A 13,496-nucleotide genomic window follows, 5' to 3' on the forward strand; every position below is an offset into this window, starting at 1 on the left:
ACACATATGGTTAAAAATTAAGTAAAAAATATTCCTCAACATAGTTAAAAGCTTTTTCAACAAATACATTTTCTACCCTTTTTTTTAAAATGCTTATGGCATGTTAATTTTCTAACTGAAATGGTAGATGGTTAAATATTGTCTTACTAAGGTAATAAATAAAATTATAAGTCAAGGCTAAAGTGGGTATTGGAAGATTTATTTTAAGAGAACTTCGACTATTTCTAACAGGCTTCGCTAATAAAGTTAAAGAGTATTTCTTATGCATCAACCATACAGTTTCCATAATAAAAATTGATGATAAGAGTTAAAAAAATGTTAGATATAAAATGGGTTTTACAAGATTCTCTATATCCTATATTACACAAGAGTCTCAATTCACGCTTTTGTAAAACAAACACTTCATGAAATATATATCCAGAGCAGCTTTCTCAAAACCAAACTTCATATCGCAAATCAAATGGGAGTGAATTAACACAAAATAAACCTCTAATTTCTAATCGTTCGTATGGCAAAATATCCTGATGCAAATTTTAGGAATAATTGTTCTATATGTTTGTCAAATTTCAATTTGTCATCTAATACCGAACCCAGAAATTGATTGTAGTTTGCTGTCAAAATAGGATCTGTGTTTAATACCACATTATCAAGTTTACCTTTAAAATTTAAAATATGAGCCTTTCACAAATTAAAAGACAAACAGTTACAATCACGCCATTTTTTAATGTTATAGCCAGATCCGTGTTTACATTAGCATTAAGGACATTCATATCTCTATTATGCCAAAGCAAAGTGGTATCATCGGCAAAGACAGGTTTGACAGGTAGGAAAATCGCACTTTTTCACGAATTTTTTCACATTACACAAATATACTTATTCGGGGAAATGTGAAAAATATATAAAACTTCAATTAACTAAGGAGGTAACCAAGTAATACAAATTTTATGTTTTTATTTTGAAAATAACTTTTTATACCAAGTACATAACTTTTCGAGGTTAATTCGTTTTCAAATAAATAATAAATTTCATTTAATATGTTAAAACAATATATTTCATTATTGTCAATTAATTTTTTTAAGAATCTAATAGTTATAAAAATCTAGCTTAACAAAATACTTCTTAAAATAATCAGATATATACGAATAGAATAAATATAAGCGGCTTTTCTGAAACCGAAGTTCTGCGAGCTTAAAATCTACTTAACTTAAACCTACACTTGTCACATTAGATTGTGTGGGTGCTTTTTCCAAGTCGCTTACAATATTATTTTATTTAATAATGGGTGATCCAAAATAATTACTATAAACAAAAAAAAATTGTCATGTTATAATTACTAATAAAGCTTAATTATTTTAAATGAGGCATTTAACCTTTTATTTTGGTATGAAAATCTTATACTATGATAGATACATCTACTTCGACTAACCTTATTACAATTATATATCTTATATCTGAAACTATTAATAATAGTTCAGAAGCTGGTATTACCTATACTGAATTGGAGCTCGACCTGTTAAAGACCACATTCTACCAGGCAAATTTTAACTGCATTATACTTTTATTGTTTTATACTAAAGCCAATTATTGCTAAATTTTGAGATTATCCAATTGAAAGCTTTTGATCATCAACTCCTGGTCATGTCAAATGCGTCGGTTATAATTCAAGTGAAATAATACCAATTTCTGCTATTGGACTTTGCCTTTTAATTCTTCACTACGAAAATGGCACTAACGATAGATGAAAGGATTGCATTTAAATAAATCAAGTTATTAATATTATTATTAAATGGTACAAGAAAAACAAACTATAAATAGATTACTATTTCTTAAAGAAAAACTTCCCACACCTACATTAATAAAGATCTATCAAGTAGGTACCTACTGGATAGTTTAAAGATTGAGAGCTGAGAAGTTCTGAAATATGTTCAGAAGATCAAAAGTATGGAAAGTAAATTTCTCATGTTTGCTTTAAATGCGATGTAGTCAATTTAAGCAAAGAGTGCTTTTGCAGCTTCTACGCTTATACTCTCCTCGTCTATACGCTAGAAATCCTCAAAATACCATTTTGCTAGAACTAACGTAAAAAAACTTTTTTCTTTGCATAGAGCATATAATGCATCTGTTTAGATTATGGTTAGATAAACAGGGATGGTTTGAAAAATTTTCGATCTAATAACACAGTTTCTTGTTTTCTCCCAATAATACTTCCATCTATTTAATTCATTCAAGTAGTATTTGGCATCTTCCTTATCAAAATAGATGTACAGGAAGATGATGGCCTCTTCGTTTGGAGACAATCTTTGCCTTGTAAGCATTCTTTTAGAATTAAGGAGTAAAAAAGAAGTTTTTTGTGGGCTAGACCTGGTGACTGAGAAGGCTGGTCAAGCAGTCCAAACTGTTATTCAGGAAAATTTTCTTTTGATCCTGTTTAAATAAACTTCATGGATATTTTCAAACACATTAGTACCACAGAACCGAAAAGACTTAAAAGACTCGATTGTCCCTCTGCAGCTTACTGTTTTGAGTGAATTTGTGTGTTCGGTATCAAATGGGGTATCCATGTTTGCTACACAATAATTAAACAATGCCAAAACTATGCCAAAAGAGCACTGAAAATGTGTATTCGAACAAACTTTTGATCTTACCTAAGCAAACGCAGCCTCCAACGCGCAGATAGCTTCTCATGTCTAAATCTTAAATTAATATGTGATAAACAGGTTCTTTGGACATATATCTCTTTTACTTTAATTCGATGTTTGTCAAAGTCAGTAAAAATATGCTTTATTATCTGAAGAACCAAAATTTTTTATAGAAAAAGCACACATTATCAATTCCTACTCGTTAAACATACCTACTTAGTAAAATTACTCTACAAACTTATAAAGACTCTTACACATATTGTTAGAAACTATGTAAAAAATATTCTTCAATATTGTTATAAGCTTTTTCAACAAATAAAATTTGTTATTCTTTTTTTTGAAATGCTTATGGCATGTCAATTCTCTAACTGAAATTGGTAGATCTTTAAAGAATTTCTTACTAAGGTAATAAATAGAATTATAAATCAAGGCTATTGTGGGTACTTAAAGATTTTTTATTTTAAAAGATCTTTAACTAATTTTAACAGGCTCCGCTAATAAAGTTGAAGAGTATTTCTTATGCATCACACATGCAGTTTCCAGAATGAAAATTTATGCTAGAGTTAATAAATATTTAGATATAAAATGGGTTTTGCTACGATACATTATGATGAAGATAAGATTTCCTACATCCTATATTGCACAAGAATCTCAATGCACGCTTTTGTAAAATAAACACTTCCTGAAACACATATCCAGAGAAGCTTCCCCTAAAGCAAATTCCATATCACAAATGGGAGTCAATTAACGCAAAAAAAGGATTTTTGTTACTTTTTTGTTAAGGTTGTTAAAGACTATGAAATGTTCAGTAATCTTAAAGCAATCAGTAAAAATCAGGCCGATCAGTTCTACTCAAACTATATTGAGCAAACCCAATCTTCTATTTCCAGTGACCCCTTAATATTTCTGGAAATATATAAGAGATAAGACACAAAATAACATTATTCCATGTACTGTGAAATATTTAGATGCAGTGGGTGAAAATGGCCATGAAATAGCATCTTTATTTGCACAATATTTTTCTTCAGTCTACTCTCCTAATGAATTTGATGTTCAAGAATTTACGCAGCCTGATATTGCATGTTCTTTTGATATTAATGAAATTCATGTACAAATTCAGAGAAGTCTTTGAAAAGTTAACCAATGTCAATGTTAATATTCCAGCTGTCTTCATAAAACACTGTGCTTTTGCTTTGGCACGTCTACTATGGCTGATTTATAATTTGTCTTTCACAGACAGGTAGTTTTCCAACCTCATGGAAGTTAAATTATTTGACTCCTATATTAAAGAATACTGGTCAGAGGGATGATGTGAAAAACTATCGTCCTGTTTCTCTGGCTTATCACTCTGCAAAGGTTCTTGAAAGGTTTGTCACGTATTTTTTATCAGAGAAATTTAAAAACATAATCTCAACTAAGCAGCTTGGGTTTGTCAGGGGTAGGTCCATTACCCCTAATTTGTTGCTTTACCAAACAGCTTTGTCGGGGGCCTTGGAGAATGGTATGTCGGTTGATTCCATATATACTGACTTTTCCAAGGCCTTTGACAGGGTTAATCAGTCTCTCCTGGTTACGAAATTATCACTCTATGGCATCGGTGGTCTTTTGGCCTGGTTGAAGTCATATCTGTCTGGAAGAACGCAGATTGTAAAGATAAATAATTTTTGTTCTAGTCCTTTTCCAGTGACTTCTGAAGTACCTCAGGGTCCCTATCTTGCCACTTTTTTATTTAATCTTTTTATTAATGATGTTGTTCATTGTTTTGATTATTGTAATGTGTTACTTTTTGCTGATGATGCTAAGATTTTTAGAATTATATACAGTAACTTGGCACATCATGAATTTTGTTCTCATTTTCACAAATTTGAATTATGGTGCAAGAACAATAGAATGGTCCTAAATGCTAAAAAATACAAATACATTCAATTTCCATCAGTCCATCAGTACCATCTAATGAGTTCACTTATTGAGAAGATATCAGAGATACGTGATCTTCAGGTGCTTTTTGATTGCAGACTAACTTTTTCAAAATATTGAAAACCTGTGTAATCAGGCTTACAAAATGTTGGGTTTTATTAAGAGGCACACTCATTATTTCAGCAGTATTGAGCAAACTTCTGCATTTTTCATTGGTTCGCAGTCAACTTGAGTCAAATTCATGTAATGTGTTTAGAAAAAGTTCAACGTAAATTCATAAGATATATTGCTTACAAGCTTAATATTCCTTGTATTGATATTAATTACAATGAAATGTATAGATTGGTAAACATTGAAAAGTTGGAGACTCGACGTAAAAACTGCGATATTGTCACAATATACAAGATTCTTAACAATATAGTACAGTCTCCTGAGTTGCATCAGCTTAATTTAAATGTTCCTCCTACTACAGTGCTCAGACAGACTAGATTATTCTACCTTGAACAACATCGTACACTGTATGGTGAAAACTGTGCTATAGGTAGAATAATGATTAACTCAAATAGTGTTATTATAGATTTGTTTCATTGTTCTCTGAGTTTACTTCAATGAATTTTAAAATCTGCTTAAGTGCAATATAATTTTATATCTTGACTTTGCTTAAATTGTGTCTTCTTTTCTATTGGAGTTACTCTGTTTTAAACCATTGTTGTCCTTATATATTATTTAATTTTATTGATGTTACCTGTTATCTGTTATTTATGCTAGATATTTAATGATAGTACTAATACTTTAAGTACATTATTGCGTTATAAAATCGTATTTTATTGAATATTTATTATATACTATATTTATTGTGTAAATTGGTTAATTACCGTAATATATTGAATTGAATTGAGTTACCTCTAATCTTTAATCGTTCGTATGGCAAAACATCCTGATGCAAATTTTAGGGATAATTGCTCTACATGTTTGTCAAATTTCAATTTGTTATCTAATATTAAACCAAGAAGTTTATTGTAGTTTGCCGTCAAAATAGGATCTGTGTTTAATACCACATTGTCAAGTTTACCTTTAAAATTTAAAATATGAGCTTCTGACACATTAAAAGGCAAACAGTTACAACCACGTCATTTTTTAATGTTGGCCAGATCCGTGTTTAAGGACATGAATATTTCTATTATGCCAAAGCAAAGTGGTATCATCGGCAAAGACAGGTTTGACAGGTAAGACTTGAGCCATTGTAGTATTGACCCCCTGAAACCATAGATTTCAAGCTTCTTTAGTAGAATGGCATGTGACACACAGTCAAAGGCTTTTGCCAAATCACAAGACATCACTGCCGCCGCTGCTCCCTCATTTAACTTCAGATGAAGTCACTAAAGAACATATAAAAGATTGAATAATTAATATTTTTTGATGGTTGAAACCCATACTGGCAGCTATTAAGTACATTCATACAAATATTATTCACACATTATTTATACTTTGTCAAAGAAGGTAATAGTGAAATTGGCCTGTAATTTGAAGTAATATCCTCACCTTGTTTAAAAATAGGGACCACAACCCGTTTCAGAAGATCTGGAAAGTTACCCTGTAAAAATGAGTCGATAAGTTTTTCGATAAATACTACGACACTGATTAAAATAACTCATGAAAAAGAGATTATGAAGAGAAAATTTTCTTATTCAGTGTAAGGATCTCATATTTCTAGCAGCTCTTCTAAAAGGCCTTTAGGCATTCATGACTTTCTTGCCTTAGATTTCAAAGTTAAAACTGGGAATATATTTTAAAAAATTTCCATAACTTGGATGTGAAACTTTAACAGAGAGTTCCTTCCACTACACACCTGAACACTCCTCAAAAAACTTAAACTTAAATCTATGGCCCGAAAAGGAGGGGCGCGTATTTTATAGCCCTTACATTTTGTTCAATGAAAAATTGGGTCATGACATTCTCGTGATCAGATATACTAGCATAGGATATAATACAGCGCAAGATAATTTTTTTCCAATATTGAAACACACAAAATCCAAAATAGATTAAGTATTTTTTTGTAACATGAGTATCTCAACATGTATTTCTAAGCCAAATGAATTTAGTAAATAGTTAAAACTTTTAACTGGATGTTGGTTTCCTTCAGCATAATTTATGGTAAAATTGCCAGCGAGAAAAGCAGATGCACAACTAGCTAAAGATTTTGGAACATTTTCCAACCTCAAAAAAAAATTATTAATACAGGCACATGAAGACCGATAAGTACACATTACTTACAAACTTAAAATATGTTAACAGATTGTACCACCCTAAAAACCATTTCACTACAAAACGTTTAGTATACTTTGTTTAGTACCATTTGGTGAACTTGAACTTAGTAATGTTATTATTGGTGGTTTCAGTTGTTGGGTATCCTGAACGTTTATCGTCAGGTACCCAGCTACCAAACATTCCACAGTAGTAAATGACGTCTCCGCATATAGCATCCAACTTATCTTTGGTTTTATAATAAATTAATTGATGATTGAATACTAAATTTATACTCTTCAAACTCACGTCGACTCTTCTTATCTATAAGATTGCTCATCTTTGGAGTCCAAATATTTACTGGCTTTTATTAACTAGTATTATCATCTTCACATTAAGGTAACCTTTCAGAACACTTTCGTGGATACTTTCTTTTATTTAACTACAGATATATCGAGATAGATATATCCTCAGTTAATTTTTTAAAGTGATTTAATAACGTTTTCTTTCTTACTGTATTTATTTAAGTATTTAAATCTCGCGTCAATATTCCAAACTTTACATCACCGAACTGACAACTCTCGACGATGCGGCTCCTTATATACTCGGCAGAACGCTATTCTGGAAGATTCTCGCCAATATTCGAGATCTCGTGCAGTGTGCCACTTGTGACATTCCGGAATGACGGAGAATAAGCTAGTTTCTTGGTGTTTATAATATCGTATCGTGTATATAATATTTTGATTTAATTATTACAGGATTGTTGTTTTTTCCACTATATTACTGGATTATTAAGTGGTGCAAATAAATAAAAACACGTAAGAAAATAAAATCTTACTCTCAAGAATTGCTGCGTACTAGTTATGAATTTAATTAGTTTTCAAATTATTATATGTTTTTCGAATTAATGTTTACTTTTAATACTCTGTATCTATATATTTTGCTTAAGTTTACTTTCAAGGTAAAATCTGAAATATTGATTGCCTTTTAAACACAGATCATAGAAGTCACGCGAACCTTAAGGGCGGTCTATTTCCCTAAAACCCCAACTGCTTAATTAAGTTCTCGTGTCGATTTTTATCTGAAATTGGATCTCTTCGTGTCGGAAAACAATAAGACAAACCATAAACATCCCAAAAATATCTTAAATCTTTCATACTAAAGATGTACCACCGGCAGGTAAACAGTTCCCAAAATAAAGCATAAAATATAAGTGTCTTGATTTGGGTAGGAACCAGGTAGAGAGAAAAGCTTTTAATGTATACCAGATTAGATGATTTTTATAAAAAATATATAATAGATGTGTTTTGAAACTGCTGGCCCAAACAATTACATGATGGAATGTGACGTTTTTTTTAAGCAGATGGTTATAGAAGCCGCGTATAAGGTTTTTTGTTAAAATATTTTTAGAATAACTGAAAAGTGTCTTTTGGTATCTCTTAACTGATGCGAAAGTGATAGATTCAGTCGAAAATAAATCACCTAGCGAGAGGAAAAAATAAGTTTCTTCTTTTCTTCCTTTACGGGCTTGTAAAAAGGTGGTGCCCTAAGAAAAATGACGCTTTTAGATTTGTTAAGAGAAGACATTGTAATTTTGTCAAAAATTAAGACATATACACTTTAATGCAGTTAATATACTTAGTTTAATTTTCTAAGCATGGACTTTAGTTGGTTCAGTAGAGTAGCTATTAGCTAGACTGCGCCAAGTGGGGACTAAGCAAATTGTTAAAAAAATTGAAAAAATATTGTTATCTGATTAATAAAAGTCATTTATTATTATTATTTTCTGTTTTAGCTTGCTGATAGCGGTGTTGTCAATTTCATCGGCCTGAAGGCAAGATGAATTTTGCTATGGTAGATTTAGGAACTTTCGAACAATGTTCCATGTATTCAGTATAAGAGATTTCTGTATAGTGACCATCGTCCAGGAGGAAAGACCCAATGCGTTAAGGTTTTTGGACAGTGTTAAAGGCACAATTCCAGTGGATGAAATAACTAGTATATATACATTATCTTGCCTCCATTGTTGTTTTATCTCGTGAGCTAGATCTGCGTATTTAGCAAGTTTAGTGTGTGTCATTTCTAGGACATTATTGGTATTTGGCACTGCTATGTCAATTAGAAAGGTTTTCTTTTGGGGTCTGTTTATACCAGATATAATCTGAGTTTATCTCAGATTATATCTGGTCTGTTTAAAGTCGTCATTCCCAAGTACGGTTTCTGGTTTGTACTGGTAATAGGGGCAAGTTTCGCCAATTAGATAATAAAGTTTAGCCAGTTTTATTATTATTATTATTATTATTATTATTATTATTATTATTATTATTATTATTATTATTATTATTATTATTATTATTATTATTATTATTATTATTATTATTATTATTATTATTATTATTATTATTATTATACAATGCGAGTCTATAACTTGGAATAAATTCGATAATAAATAAATGGAAGCATGTTCGGAAAAACGCTTGGACACGTCAATTGAGCTTGTAAGTTGCGCATTTTTTACAATATATTTTTTTTATACAGGGTGTGCCAACTAGGCAAGGCTAATACCAACTTTCTTATTTTAAAGTTTGAAATCTTAATGATGATTGGGTACAGAGATAGAACGAGAACCCAAAATGCAGTTTTGAATTTATTCAGACTGAAATATCCTAATTTACCAACCATATCTCAAAGTACTATAAGCAAGATTGAAAAACAGTTTCGGGAAAATGGTCACGTAAGAACAATAACTAGTTCTTATCGATCTGCGCTTAATGAAGACAGCAAAATTAATGTGTTACTAAAGAAAATCCTAATATTCCCACTAGGCAGGTAGCGCGCGAATTGGAAGTACCTCTTCAGTACTAAGGGTTCTTGAAGCAGAAAAATTTCATCCTTATGAACTAACAATTCTCCAGTAACCCAATGAGGAAGATGCAGACAGAAGAATTGAATTTTGTGAACAATTTATGGAATTAACGCAGAATAATAATCTTATTACAAAAAACATTCTGTTCTCCGATGAGTCGACATTTATGCTGAACGGAAAAGTAAATCGTTAAAATGTTATTGGGCACAAGAAAATTCATGTTAGATGAGGCAACGCCACACTCAACACCTAGAAAAAGTAAATGCTTGGACAGCAAGTCATAGGCCCAATTTTCTTCGAAGAAAATTTAAATGAAGCAAAGTACTTACAGCTTTTACAAAAAGAACTAGTTCCAAATCTAGCTGCACTATTGCCTGATCCAATAGATGCTGATATGACCTGTTCAAAACTATCTGGATACTATTTTTCTAGGCAGATGGATTGGCAGGATTGGATTGGCACCTTCTTAATGGCCACCAAGATCGCCCGATTTGACTCCGCCAGATTTTTTCCTATGAGGATATTTGAAATCCAAAGCTTATGTGACCAAGCCGGCAGATATTGAGGAGTTGAAAACTGGAGTGAGGCAGGAGTATCGAAACATTTCTCCAGAATGCATAAGAAACGTTCAAAATGATTTTGTAGTAGGGTATAAGGTGGGGCAAGTTGACGAACGGGGCAAGATGACAAATTTGATTTTGATGGAAATCATAAGCAAAAATCTGCAGTATATCAAACTCTGTGATGTCTGGTTGGGACCTAGTAATACCTTAAAAAGATAGGTGGCGCTTAATTCACTACATTCGAATTTATGCTTCAAAATGTGTGTTATGTTTTAGTTAATTTTTATTACCATTTCCCTTTTTTTAAATCTCCAATCTTCAATATTGGGTCTTCAAGTAATTGCTGCCTAATTGGGTAAAAGTAGAACTATGAACTTGCCTTATTTAAAGTGAGTGCCGAAATGTGCACACTTTGCCTTAAAGAACATTGCCTCACCATCACATCCTAATTATCCTAACTCTCAGATGAATGTATAATGTTTTCTCTATTTTATGTAAGAGTTAAATAATTATTTTGTTGTTCGGAAGAAGTAACAAATGTGAACTCTTTTAATGGGACAAACGTTAAGAGAAAAATTCTCACCATAATACTTGTCACAAACACCGTAAAAATTAACCTGTTAAACCAGAGACAAAGCACAACCAAAAGCCTTAAAGGCAATAAAAAAATCTTTGTCTTAATGATGTTGAATAAAGAAAAACCGGTTCTGCGGGCCGGAAAGTGACTTTAGAGTGTGCCGGAACGATTTCTTGTCGCCCATTAATGAGTCGCATTTTAAATGGTGGAATTTCTCTTCTCTTCTCTTATACCTTGGGAATTCGGACTATTATAGCTAGGCAAATTTAACACTTCATGACTGGATTATAATCAATTATCGGGCGAATTTATTTTCAGAGAAGGAAAGTAAATTTTAATAGTCTGTCCGAGAAAATCACGTTTTTATTTCAACATTGTCGGGGTTTCTTTATGGAACAAGTGCCTTTTTTTACCAATTCACCGTGTGCCTTGCTAACCATGGTACTATCGTATTTATACATGTTCATTCTTTTTATATTTTACATGTTTCATATATTTCTTAAATCTTGTATTAATCAGACCTTAAAACCCTTTACTCAAATAGGTTCAAATAAATTTGCAAAAAAAGCTCTTGTGTCAAATTTTACTGAAGTATAGTAGAGTTTCTTAGGCTGGCATTAAATATATTTCATTGCCTTGAGATTTCTCATCTATTCTATAAAGTAGTTCTTGTCCTGAAGATGCTAACGTTAATAGGGAAACAGGTGTAGAGATTTAAACAGTGTCGTGTAAAAGTGGTAACACTATTCTTAGTGGTGGACGATGGAAAAGACGAATTCTAATTTATTTGAAGAAGCTTTGAAGTTCTAAAGCATATTTTGCATGGAGAATAGTAAAACTATAGTCTATTTCAAATAGGTAGAAAGTAATAAAACCTTCTTGGAATTTAAAACCTTAGTTAGAGTATGCAAAAGAGATACAGGGTGATCCTCCAAGAATGTATACCATTTCCATAGTTAATTTATTTATGTTAATTAATATGTAATAATGTAATATTGTAATAATTCTTTTAATTTAATTTATGTGTAATAATGTCTCATCTCATCTTTAGATTTTCAATGACGAGCCAATGAGCAACTTGATCTGTGCGTACTTCTTTTGGAGGCACATGTTGTGTTGGTCTTCGACTGCGCTTCGCCGCTATTTCATTTTCGACACTACTGCTTGGCCTTCCACGCTTATTAGGTGCACCCTTCCCTACATTGCATAAACATTTTGCAATCTCGGCCCTAAAGTCTGCCTGACTTAGAGTTTTTTTTCCTTTTTCTTGGTATACCCTTTTGTACAAAAGCCAAGCATTTACAATGGTTAAATCCAAGAAATGATAGAATATTCTTATGTACCATTTTCGACTTTTTCTTTGTATTCTATATCGTCCCATCATGCTGTCTAATAAATCTACCCCGCACATGTGCCTGTTATATTCTCGAATTACATATGGGCAGTCTATTTCAATTATTTTCTTATCTTTTCTGTCTATCTGTTGACTTTTGTTAAGGGTTCTTTCCCTGCAAAAGAAGAGATCAGAGCCACATACTTATTGTCTTTCCATATTACGTTAAAAACATCAACTCCATCAATGGTTGAAACATATTCCTCACTAGTACCCCGGGGGGACTTTTTTAGAGCGGCTCCGTAGAAAGTTTGCAGTCCGTTACCCTATTGCGCCTAACTGTACCCAATGAATAAATACCTTCCTTGGCAAGATATACCATAAGCGGAATGCTGGTGTAGTAGCTGTTATGATATAAGCGAAAGTTTTGTTGTCGTGGTATAATTCTTGATAATCTGACCACAATATTACCAGTAGAACCCAGATCGAGTTCGTTATTCTGCCTTTATAAGTTATCCTGACATGTGTAGATTTCAAATCTAAATGCATAGCATGAGATCCCCGCCAATACGAAAAATTTGAAGCCCCATTTATGAGGCTTCATAGGCATATATTGCTTTATATAATGCCTTACTTTGGTAGAGGACATTTGCTCATCAATACTAAGATGCTGCTCTAGTGATACAGAGGAAAATTTTTCATTCAAATAATCACATAAAGGTCTTATTTTGTGAAGTCGGTCATGACCAGGTTGATCTCTAGGTACAAAGCTTTGATTGTCATTAAAATGAATGTATTGGCGAATCTGTTCAAATTTATTTACACTCATGAAATTTCGCACTTGTGGAAATTCTAAATCTTCACTCCAAAATGACCGGGAATTAGGCATATGGACTAAGGACATATATACTAGTATTCCTGCATACTGCCGGATGTCAACATCTGTAAATGTCGGAGGCCTTTTTGGTTTTGCTTGAAAACTATAAAGATTCGTTTGTTGTACAATGTTGTTTATTAGATCTTCAGAAAAAAAAATAGTAGCTAAAAAATTGATACGGGGTGTTCAGCTGCATGATGTTATCATCAAGTTTTGTATTTCCGTGAAAGCGCTGCCGTGAAACTGATCCTCAAATGAGGAAAGTTCGCTTCCAGGTGATGTTTTTTTTATGTTTTACACCTTTTACTGGTTTTTTATTAGGGGGTGGGTCTTGCTGCTTGGAGCAAGATGGCAAGCTGAAATCAATATCGTTTGACTCATTTTGTATAGTTATCTCTTCTTCGCTGTCGCTTATAGACTCTTCAATAAAATCTTCCTGAGGCTCGTAGGTTTTATTCTCCAAACTTTCCGAGTCGCTCT

At 32.2% G+C, this 13,496-nt stretch overlaps 1 protein-coding gene and 1 long non-coding RNA gene across 5 annotated transcripts in view; one reads left to right on the top strand and one right to left on the bottom strand.

The window, feature by feature from the left end:
• Positions 1-2,944, bottom strand: part of LOC126738864 (uncharacterized) — a 57,092-nt gene extending 54,148 nt beyond the window's left edge. Inside the window, exons 1-2 of the long non-coding RNA XR_007661469.1 lie at positions 2,852-2,944; positions 2,646-2,788 (exon numbers count right to left, since the gene is read on the bottom strand). This is a non-coding gene — a long non-coding RNA (uncharacterized LOC126738864). The remainder of the gene's footprint in view (positions 1-2,645; positions 2,789-2,851) is intronic.
• Positions 1-13,496, top strand: part of LOC126738858 (collagen alpha chain CG42342-like) — a 328,471-nt gene that overhangs the window by 61,368 nt on the left and 253,607 nt on the right. The gene's annotated exons all lie outside the window — the stretch shown is intronic.

This window comes from Anthonomus grandis, chromosome 7, assembly GCF_022605725.1.
Source record: "Anthonomus grandis grandis chromosome 7, icAntGran1.3, whole genome shotgun sequence".
Classification (NCBI taxonomy): Eukaryota; Metazoa; Arthropoda; class Insecta; order Coleoptera; family Curculionidae; genus Anthonomus; species Anthonomus grandis.